Here is an 11370-nt window from a genome sequence, read left to right on the forward strand (position 1 = left end):
CCGGATGTGGGAATCCCCGGATATGAGAATACCCGGATGTGGGAATCTCTGGATGTGAGAATCCTCGAATGTAAAAGTCCCAGGATGTGAGGGTCTCTGGTTGTGAGAATCCCAGGGTGTAAAAGTCCCCGGATGTGGGATTCCCCGGATGTGTAAATACATCCCCGGGAATCCCCGGATGTGTCACCAGAAGTGAGAATCCCCGGATGTGAGAATCCCCGGATGTAAGAATCCCCAGATGTGAGAATCCCCGAATGTAGGAATCCCCGGATGTAGGAATCCCTGGATGTGAGAGTCTGTATGTGGGAATCCCCAGATGTGGGAATCTCTGTATTTGAGTATACCCGGATGTTTAATACCCGGATGTGAGTCCCCGGATGTGAGAGGCGCAAGCCAGGATCTGCCATAGCCCTGGGGAAGTTGGGGGTTGGGGGTCGGGTCGGGGTCAGAGGTCGGGGATCAGGTGGTCGCAGGCACAGAGCGGTCCGGGCGAGCAGCAGGGCTGCAGGCGCGGGCTCCAGGTGTTGTGTGCAGGGGCGAGGGGCGGGGCCACGAGGGGGTGGCGCGTTCGCAGCATCCCGGCCACCGCGGCCCCCTGCGCGTCGCCATCGGGCCCTGAAGCGGGCGGGTCTCCCCCGGGTCTGCCGTCAGGTCAAAGAGCAGTGGCCGCAGGTGGCGGGTCATTCGCCGCCCTGAGCAGGCGCAGGCAGGGAAACCGAGGCAGGCACCCGAGCATGGCGAGTCAAAGCGCGGAGTGGCGAAGTGCAGCTTCCACACCGTGCGGCCTGCGGGGGGTGTGGGGAGAAAGGAGTAACATCCGGGGCCTCACATCCGGGGATTCCCATCCGGGAATTCACATCCAGGACATCACATCCAGGGATTCACATCCGGGCATTCACATGCAAGACCTTACATCCGGGGATTCCCATCCAGGACTTCACATCTGGGTATTCACATCCGGGGATTCCCATCTAGGACCTCACATCTGGGAATTCACATCCGGGACCTCACATCCAGAACCTTACATCCAGGGCTTCACATCTGGGGATTCACATCTGGGCTTCACATCCGGGGATTCACATGTGGGACCTCACATCCGGGGACTCACATCCATGGCCTCACATCCGGGGATTCTCATCTGGGACCTCACATCCAGGGATTCCCATTTGGGACCTCACATCCGGGGCCTCACATCTGGGGATTCCCATCCGAGGCCTCACATCCGGGATCTCACATCCGGGGCCTCACATCCAGGGATTCTCATCCAGTACCTCACATCCGGGAATTCCCATCGGGGACTTCACATCCGGGACCTTACATCCGGGGATTCCCATCTCATGCCTTCCATCCAGGTCCTCACATCCCAGGATTCCCACATCCAGGGATTCCCACATCCGGGTCTCCCACCCCCAGGCCTTGCATCCGAGTCCCTGCACGCATGCATGCAGCTCCCTCCCCCGCCCCGGGGCCAAGAGGAGGTCGAGGCACTCACTTGGGTGGTCGAACCAGTGCACGGCGTGCAGCCGAGCCTCGCAGTAGTGCAGCAGGAAGTCGTGGCCTGCGGCCTGCGCCGTCCCCAGCAGCGCGGGCATCAGGTCCCGGCCTTCCACCTCCCTGCGGGACCTGGATGTGCAGGCTTCTGAGCGCTCAGAGACCCAGATGTGCAGGCCAGAGCCCCCAGAGACCCGGATGTGCAGGCCAGAGATCCCAGAGACCTGGATGTCAAGGCTTGAGCCTTTAGAGACCCGGATGTGCAGGCTTCTGAGCGCTCAGAGGCCCAGATGTGCAGGCGAGAAATCCCAGAGACCCGGATGTCGAGGTTTCTGAGCCCCCAGAGACCCGGATGTGCAGGCTTCAGATCCCAGAGACCCAGATGTGCAGGCTTCTGAGCCCTCAGAGACCCAGATGTGCAGGCCTGAGCCCTCAGAGACCCGGATGTCCAGGCCTGAGACCTGGGCCTAGGTACTCAGAGATCTGGATGTGCAGCCCTGATGCCTTAGAGACCCGGATATGAAGGCCTGCGTCCTCAGAGACCCAGATGTCCAGGCTTCTGAGTGCTCAGAGGCCCAGATTTGCAGGCCTGAGCCCTTAGTTACCCGGATGTAAAGGCTTCTGAGCCCCCAGAGACCCGGATGTCAAGGCCTGAGCCCTGGGTCTTGGGTCTCAGAGACCCGGACGTGCAGGCTCCTGAGCCCCCAGAGACCCGGATGTGCAGGTCTGAGCCCTCAGAGACCCGGATGTGCAGGCTTCTGAGCAACCAGAGACCCGGATGTGCAGGCCTCAGCCTCCCCCCCTCGGGATCCCCGAGGCCCCGGATGACCCCCCTTCTCCTCCACCCCGTGGGGACCCAGGCCGGTGAACTCCTACCTGTCCGCCAGAACCCAGGCCCCGGCCAGGCGCACCACGGTGGGGAACAGGTCCATGAGGCTGGTGGGCTCAGGGACCAGGCGCCCTGCGGGCAGCATCCCGGGCCAGCGCACCAGCCCAGGGACCCGGATGCCGCCCTCCCAGCCGCCCATGCCTTTGCCACCTGCCAGGGGGGGGGCGAAGGGCAAAGGTCAAGAGGCGGGGTCGGGCCGCGTGGGAGGCCCCGCCCACCCTGCCTCAGTTTTCCCCTCACCTCGGTGAATGCCGTTGGAACCCCCGAGGTGGGCGCCCCCAGCCCGGGCCTCCAGCGAGGCACCGTGGTCCGACGTGAAGTAGACGAGGGTATGGCGCCCCAGCCCCGCGCCGTCCAGCGCTGCCAGCAGTCGCCCTGCGGGGGGGGGGAAATGGGTCCGTGCCTCAGTTTACCCCCAGCATCCACCGTGCCTCGGTTTGCCCCCAACAGGCACCGTGCCTCAGTTTACCCAACATGCATTGTGACTCAGTTTACAAATTTCCATCGTGCTTCAGTTTATCCCCAATGCCCAGTGACTCAGTTTACCCAACAGGCACCGTGCCTCAGTTTACCCTCAACGCTCACCGGGCCTCAGTTTACCCCCAACATGCACTGTGCCTCAGTTTACCCAAATGCACTTTGCCTCAGTTTACCCAAGTGCACCGTGCCTCAGTTTACCCTAAACATGCACCGTGCCTCAGTTTACCCCTATATTTGTGCCTCAGTTTACCCAAGTGCACCATGCCTAAGTTTACCCAAATGCACCGTGCCTCAGTTTACCCCAACCCGCTGACCCCGTCCCCGTGCCTCAGTTTACCCAACATGCCTAGTGACTCAGTTTACCCAACATGCACCATGCCTCAGTTTACCCAACATGCCCAGTGACTCAGTTTACCCAAATACACCGTGCCTCAGTTTACCCCAATACCCAGTGACTCAGTTTACCCAACATGCACCGTGCCTCAGTTTACCCCTATACACGGGCCTCAGTTTACCCACATCCACCATACCTCAGTTTACCCAAATGCACCGTGCCTCAGTTCACCCTGAACATGCACCGTGCTTCAGTTTACCCAACATGCACAGTGCCTCAGTTTACCCAAGTGCACCGTGCCTCAGTTTACCCCCAACATGCCCAGTGACTCAGTTTACCCAAATGCACCATGCCTCAGTTTACCCAAACCCCATGCCTCAGTTTTTCCCCAACACACTGACCCCGTCCCCGTGCCTCAGTTTACCCAAATGCACCGTGCCTCAGTGTACCCCAACCCATTGACCCCGTTCCCATGCCTCAGTTTCCCCCATTCCGCTCACCCCATCTCTGTGCCTCAGTTTCCCCCAACCCACTCACCCCACCCCCATGCCTCAGTTTCCCTATCCCACTCACCCCACCCCCGTGCCTCAGTTTCCCCCATCCCAAGCACCATGCCTCAGTTCCTGCCCCCCCGCACTCACCCACCATCCAGTCGAGCTCCTCCACGTTGTCGCCGTAGGCGCCGTGCGCGCTGCGGCCCCGGAAGGCAGGTGAGGTGACCAGCGGGACGTGGACATGGAGGAAGGAGACGAGGAGGAGGAAGGGGCAGGCCTGGTGCCTGCGGACCCACGTCACACCCCGCCCCCATCATCAATAACCTCACCAATAACCGACCTGATTGATCCTGATCTGATCGATAATACCAATAATCAATGGTGATGTGATCGATAATACCAATAATCAATAGTGATCTGATCGATAATACCAATAATCAATAGTGATCTGATCAAAAATACCAATAATCGATCGTGATCCGATCAGTTATTACCAATAATCAAACATCTGATTGATATGACCAATAATAGAACATGAGCTGATCAGATATTACTAATAATCGAACAGGATCTGATCAATAATACCAATATTCGATTGTGATGTGATCGATAATACCAATAATCGAACATCATCTGATCGATAATACCAATAATTGAACATGAGCTGATCAGTTATTACCAATAATCGAACATCATCTGATCAGTTATTACCAATAATCGATCATGATCTGATCAATACTACCAATAATCGATCATGGTCTGATCTGAGGTCTACCAGATGTCTCTACAGATCTACTAGATGGAACATCCAGGGACCTGAGATCTACCAGATGTCTATAGAGATCCATTGATGGAACATCCAGGGATTTGGGGTTGACAGTTGACTATAGAGATCTACTGGATATACATCTGGGCACCTGAGGTCTACCAGTTGACTATAGAGATCTAGTAGATGTACATCCGGGGATCTGAGGTCTACCATATGTCTATAGAGATCTACTGATGGAACATCCGGGGATTTGAGATTGACCAGTTGACTATAGAGATCTCCTGGATGTACATCCGGGGATCTGAGGTCTACCAGATGCCTATAGAGATCTAGTGGAACATTCGGGGATTTGAGGTTGACAGTTGACTATAGAGATCTACTGGATGTACATCCGGGGATCTAAGGTCTACCAGTTGACTATAGAGATCTAGTAGATGGCATCTGTCCCCGTCCCCGACCCCAGGCTGACCTGTGGATGAAGGCCTCAGCCTCCCACAAGAAGAGCCCCGCGCTGGCCTCAAACCTCAGAGGCTGCTGGACGGCCTGGTGATCCCTCATCAGGAAGCAGTCGGCATGGACGATGAAGACACCCAGGAGGCGGGAGGTGCAGGCCAGGAGCAAGGCCCCACATCCGGGGCCCAGCACCCAGGGCACCCAGCGCAGGCCCAGCAGGCCCGTGAGCTTCCCAGCGGTCAGGCAGAGCAGGGAAAGCAGCAGCAGCTGTGCCCCCAGGTCCAGGGGCCCTTGCAGACGTGCTCGCTTCTCCGAGGGCTCCGCTTGCAGGCAGCCCCCCATCAGGGTGAAGGGGACCCGAAGAAGGAGTCAAACCCGTGGTTCAGGGGGTGGTGGCAGTGGTCAGTGGGGGACTCACAGTTGAGGCCCAGGTGCCATTTGCCTGGAGGGGAAGAGATGGATGGATGAGTGAATGGATGAGTGGATGGGTGCATGGATGGGTGGATGGATGGGTGGATGGATGGGTGGGTGGATGGTTGGGTGGGTGGATGGATGGATGGATGGATGGGTGGATGGATGGATGGATGGATGGATGGGTGGGTGGATGGATGGATGGATGAATAGGGGAATGGATGGATGGATGGATGGGTGGATGGATGGATGGATGGGTGGGTGGATGGATGGATGGGTGGGTGGATGGGTGGATGGATGGATGGATGGGTGGGTGGATGGATGGATGGGTGGATGGATGGGTGGGTGGGTGGATGAATGGATGGGTGGATGGATGGGTGGGTGAATGGATGAATGGATGGAGGTGGATGGATGGATGGGTGGGTGGATGGATGATGGATGGATGAATAGATGGATGGGTGGATGGATGGATGGATGAGTGGATGGATGGATGGATGGGTGAATGGATGGGGGATGGGTGGATGGATGGATGGGTGGATGGATGACTTCTCTCTTACCTATGAGGTCGGTGGCGTATCCCTGCTCCTGCAGGATCTTGGCGAAGGTGATCTCGGAGGTGGGCAGCCCGCCCGACACGGCTGCCCACTGCAGCACGCGTGCCCCTTTGGTGGTCACCATGCCTTCCAAGAGAGAGGAGAAGGACCCTAGGTCAGTGATGATGGCGTCCCGGGTCAGGAGGGGGCATCTAACACCTTCAGGGGGAAGGCCTGCTGTGTCTGGGATAGCCTGGGACCTGTGCACCCGGGGTGGAAAGGACCCCAGCCCTGGGAGCCCCCGGGGGAAACCAATATGGCATCACTTCCGGTTTCCTGGCTTTTCAGGGGGGAAGTCCCAGAGTCTCAGGAATTTGAACCTGAGATCCTCAGAGTAGTCCTCCCCTCCCTCTGGTGGACATCAGTGCCCTCGATGTTGAGCCTCAGTTCCCTGGATGTTGGACCTCAGGTCCCCGGATGTTTGATGTTAGTATCCCGGATGTTGGCCCTCAGATCCCCGGATGATGGAGTTCAGTGCCCTGTATGGTGGATATCAGGACCCCAGATGTTGGACTTCAGTTACCCGGATGTTGTAGCTCAGTTCCCTGGATGTTGGGTCTTACAACCCCGGATAGTGGAGCTCAGATTCAGGTATGTTGGCCCTCAGATCCCCAGATGTTGGAGCTCTGTTCCCCGGCTGTTGGGGCTCAGGTTCCCGGATGTTGGATCTTAGTACCCCGGATGGTGGATGTCAGGTCCTCGGATGTTGGAGTTCAGTTCCCAGAATGTTAGGCCTCAGATCCCAGGATGTTGGATCTTAGTACAATGGATGTTAGAGATAAGGTCCCCGGATGTTAGAGTTCAGTGCCCCGGATGTTTGTGCTTAGATCCCCGGATGTTGGATCTTAGTAACCCGGATATCAGAGATGAAGTCCCTGGATGTTAGAGCTCAGTGCCCCGGATGTTGGATCTTAGTATCCCGGATGTTGTCTATCAGATCCCCGGATGTCCTGCCCCCACCTCCCTCCCACCGCCCCCTCTGTTCCCCAGATGTCCCACTCCCCCATACCAACCCAGGCACACAGGGTAGTGTCCCGTCAGGAAGGCCGCACGGCTCGGGCTGCAGACAGACGCTGCCGCCAGGTGCTGGGTCAGCCGCACGCCGTCCCGGGCCAGGCCGTCCAGGTGTGGGGTGCTGTGGGGGGAGAGGGAAACTGAGTCACAGCCAAGAACATACGGGGACCTGAGGTCCAACATCCGGGGATCTAAGATCCAACATCTGGGGCCCTGAGATCCCACATCCAGGGTACTAAGATCTATATCTGTGGACTGGGCTCCTACATCCGGGGATCTAAGGCCCAACATCCGGGGACCTGAGGGCCTACATCCGGGCAACTAAGATCCACTCTGGGACCTGAGCTCAAACATCCGGGTACCTGGTCTCCAACATCTGGGACACAAAGATCCAACATCCAGGCATCTGATATCCAACATCCGGGTGCCTGATCTCCAACATCTGGGGTACTAACATCTAACATCCGGGAACCTGATTTCCCACATCTGGGGTATACTAAGATTTAATCTCCGAGGACCTGATCTCCAACATCCGGGGCACTAACATCCCACATCCGGGGATCTGATATCCAACATCCGGGGACCTGATCTTCAACATCCAGGGAACTGAGATCTAACATCCTGGGAATTGAACTCCAACATCCGGGGACCTAACATCCAACATCCGGGGACCTGAGGTCCACTAGATGTCTATACAGTTCTCCTGGTGGAACATCCGGGGAACTGAGCTCTAACATCCGGGGTACTAACATGTAACATCCGGGGACCTGATATCCAACTTCTGGGGCAGTAAGATTCAACATCCGGGGACCTGATCTCCAACATCCGAGGACCTGACATCTAACATCCGGGGACCTGACATCTAACATCCGGGGACCTGATCTCCAACATCCGGAGCATTAACATCTAACATCCGGGAACCTGATTTCCCACATCCGGGGCATTAAGATCTAACATCCGTGGACCTGTCCTCCAACATCCAGGGCACTAACATCCCACATCCGAGGATCTGATATCCAACATCCGGGGCAGTAAGATTCAACATCCGGGGACCTGATCTCCAACATCCGGGGACCTGACATCTAACATCCGGGGACCTGATATCCAACATCCAGGACACTAAGATCTAACATGCAGGCAACTGGGCTCCTACATCCGGAGGAATAAGATCCAACATCCGGGACACTGAGCTACAACATCCAGGGTACTAATATCTAACATCCGGGGACCTGAGCTCCCACATTCGGGGCACTAACCTCCAACATCTGGGGACCTGATCTCCTACATCCGGGGCACTGAAGTCCAATATCTGGGGACATGATCTCCCACATCCGGGGTACTAAGATTTAACATCCAGGGACCTGATATCCAACAGCCGGGGCACTAACATCCAACATCCGGGGACCTAGTCTCCAACATCCGGGGTACTAACATCCAACATCCAGGGAACTGAAGTCCAACATCCGGGAACCTGATTTCCCACATCCGGGGTATTAAGATTTAACATCCGGGGACCTGATATCCAACATCCGGGGCATTAAGATCCAACATCCGGGGACCTGGTCTCCAACATCTGGGGACCTGGTCTTCAAATCCGGGGTACTAACATGTAACATCCGGGGACCTGATATCCAACATCCGGGGCACTAAGATCCAACATCCCGAGATTTGATATCCAACATCCACGATACTAACATCCAACATCCCGGGAACTGAGTTACTAGATGTCTATACAGTTCTCCTGGTGGAACATCCAGGGATCTGAGCTCCCACATCCGGGTAACTAAGGCCCTACATCCGGGCCTCCCCCTCTGCTCACCGCAGGCTGTGGTTCCCGAAGCTGCCCAGGTCGCCCAGGCCCAGGTCGTCGGCCAAGAGCAGCAGGAAGTTGGGGCGCGAGGGGGCGGGGCCTGCGCAGGGGCCAGGGGGGAGGAGGAGGAGGAGGGGGAGGAGGAAGATGAGGGGTGGGGCTGTGCAGCTGCTGTGCGACCTGAGGAGGAGAGAGAGGAGGAGGAGGGGTGGATGGGTGGATGGATGGGTGGATGGATGGATGGATAGGTGGATGGGTGGATGGATGGATGGATGGGTGAATGGATGGGTGGATGGATGGATGGTTGGGTGGATGGGTGGATGGGTGGATGGATGGATGGGTGGATGGGTAGATGGATGGATGGATGGATGGGTGGATGGATGGATGGGTGGATGGATGGATGGGTGGGTGGATGGATGGATGGATGGATGGGTGGATGGATGGATAGGTGGATGGGTGGATGGATGGATGGGTGGGTGAATGGATGGGTGGATGGATGGATGGTTGGGTGGATGGGTGGATGGGTGGTTGGATGGATGGGTGGATGGGTAGATGGATGGATGGATGGATGGATGGGTGGATGGATGGATGGGTGGATGGATGGATGGGTGGGTGGATGGATGGATGGATGGATGGGTGGATGGATGGGTGGGTGGGTCTATGGATGGATGGATGGATGGGTGGATGGATGGGTGGGTGGATGGATGAATGGATGGATGGGTGGATGGATGGATGGGTGGGTGGATGGATGGATGGATCGATGGATAGGTGGATGGGTGGATGGATGGATGGATGGATGGGTGGATGGATGGATGGGTGGGTGGATGGGTGGGTGGATGGATGGATGGATGGATGGATAGGTGGATGGGTGGATGGATGGATGGATGGATGGATGGGTGGATGGATGGATGGGTGGATGGATGGGTGGATGGATGGATGGGTGGATGGGAGGAGGGATGGGAGGACTCCCCCTCCCTCCAGGCCCTCTCCTGACCAACATGGCGCCCAGGATTGCATCCTTCCCATGATGCTCCCCGTTTCCTGGAAGAGAAGGCCGGAAGCAGGAAGTGGGGAAGAGCTGAGGAACATCCGGCCACCCCAGGGCCAGGCTGCTGTTGTCCCCACCAGTACATCAGCCCCTCACCTCGTCTTTCCAGGCCTGTGGCGGGGCCCTGAAGCCCCACCCAGGGGCATGGTGGGACATCCGGGGGGGCTCCAAAAAGCAATCGAAGCCCCCCCAACCCGGGTCCCCACACCTCTCCCCGTGTTCCCCAGAGGACGAACTCACATCCACAGTTCTCTGCCATCAGCGCCTGGGCCTGTTGCTCTCCCTGCCAGCCAGGAAGCTCGCAGGGCTCAAATGTCCACGTCACTCCAGCAGCCAGAACTCCACAACCCCCTTCCAAAATAAAAGTCCCCTTGTTCCTTGGAAAGGAACAGGATGTGGTGCTGAAGGGGTAGGCAGGGAAGGAAGGGAAAAGCCCGGAGTTGCTGGGCTGGGCGCCAAGAAATTGCCAGGCCTGGCAGAGGCAGGAGGAAGGGGAGGAGGGAAACCTCGAGAACTACATGGAGGGCTGCAATAAGAGTCAGGACCATCAGGGAGCGTGGCCTGTGCCCAGGGGGCGTGGCCTGTGCTCAGTAGGCCGTGGCCAGAGCTCAGGAGGGCGTGGCCTGGGCTGGGGAGGAAGTGAGGGACTCAGGAGGGCTTGGCCTGCGCTGGGGGGCGGAAGTGAGGAAGAATTCCATCCAGAAGCAGCATGGCTGCTTTATTGCCTCCGAGTCTGGGAAAGGACCCCAACGGCCAAAGCGCAGCTGGAGCCAAGGTGTGGAGTGCCCGCTCCGCCCACATCCGGGTTCCACCTCTCACATCTGGGTCTCAACCCCTCACATCTGGGTCCCAACCCTCACATCCGGGTCCAAACCCCTCACATCCGGGTCCTGGCGCCTGCCAGTGGACCTGGAGTTAAGTTACATCCTGGTACTCGCCTCCACATCTGGGTTCCCGGACCTGGAAATCCCTAACATCCGGGTACCCACCCCACATACGGGTTCACAGACCTGGAGGTCCCTAACATCTGGGTACTCACCCCACATCCAGGTTCATGGACCTGGAGGTCCCTAACATCTGGGTACTCACCCCACATCCAGGTTCATGGACCTGGAGGTCCCTAACATCTGGGTACTCACCCCACATCCAGGTTCATGGACCCGGAGGACCCTAACATCCAAGTACCCAGCCCACATCCGGGTTCACTGACCTGGAGGTCCCTAACATCTGGGTACTCACCCCACATCCAGGTTCATGGATCTGGAGGTCCCTAACATCCGAGTACCCAGCCCACATCCGGGTTCACGGACCTGGAGGTCCCTAACATCCGGGTAGTTCCCATTCCACATCTTGGTCCTGGACCCTCAGTGGATGTGGAGGGACCTGACATCTGGGATCCCCACGCCACATCCGGGTCCTAGACCCTGTCAGTGGAAGGAGAGGAGCGTGACATCCGGGACTCCACACGCCACAGCCAGGCCTGTGGATGTGATATCCGGGTCCTGCCCAGCACATGTCCAGGTCCCTGCCACAGTCCACATCCGGGTTAATGGACGTGGACTTACATAACATCCGGGTTCCCCA

At 57.6% G+C, this 11370-nt stretch overlaps 1 pseudogene; it reads right to left on the minus strand.

Annotated features, from left to right (window-relative positions):
* Window positions 1-459: 459 nt before the first annotated feature.
* Window positions 460-10942, minus strand: LOC122099451 (annotated as a pseudogene).
* Between the last annotated feature and the right edge of the window lie 428 nt (window positions 10943-11370).

Source organism: Dipodomys spectabilis, unplaced genomic scaffold, assembly GCF_019054845.1.
Source record: "Dipodomys spectabilis isolate Male_0828 unplaced genomic scaffold, ASM1905484v1 ptg000515l, whole genome shotgun sequence".
Lineage (NCBI taxonomy): Eukaryota > Metazoa > Chordata > Mammalia > Rodentia > Heteromyidae > Dipodomys > Dipodomys spectabilis.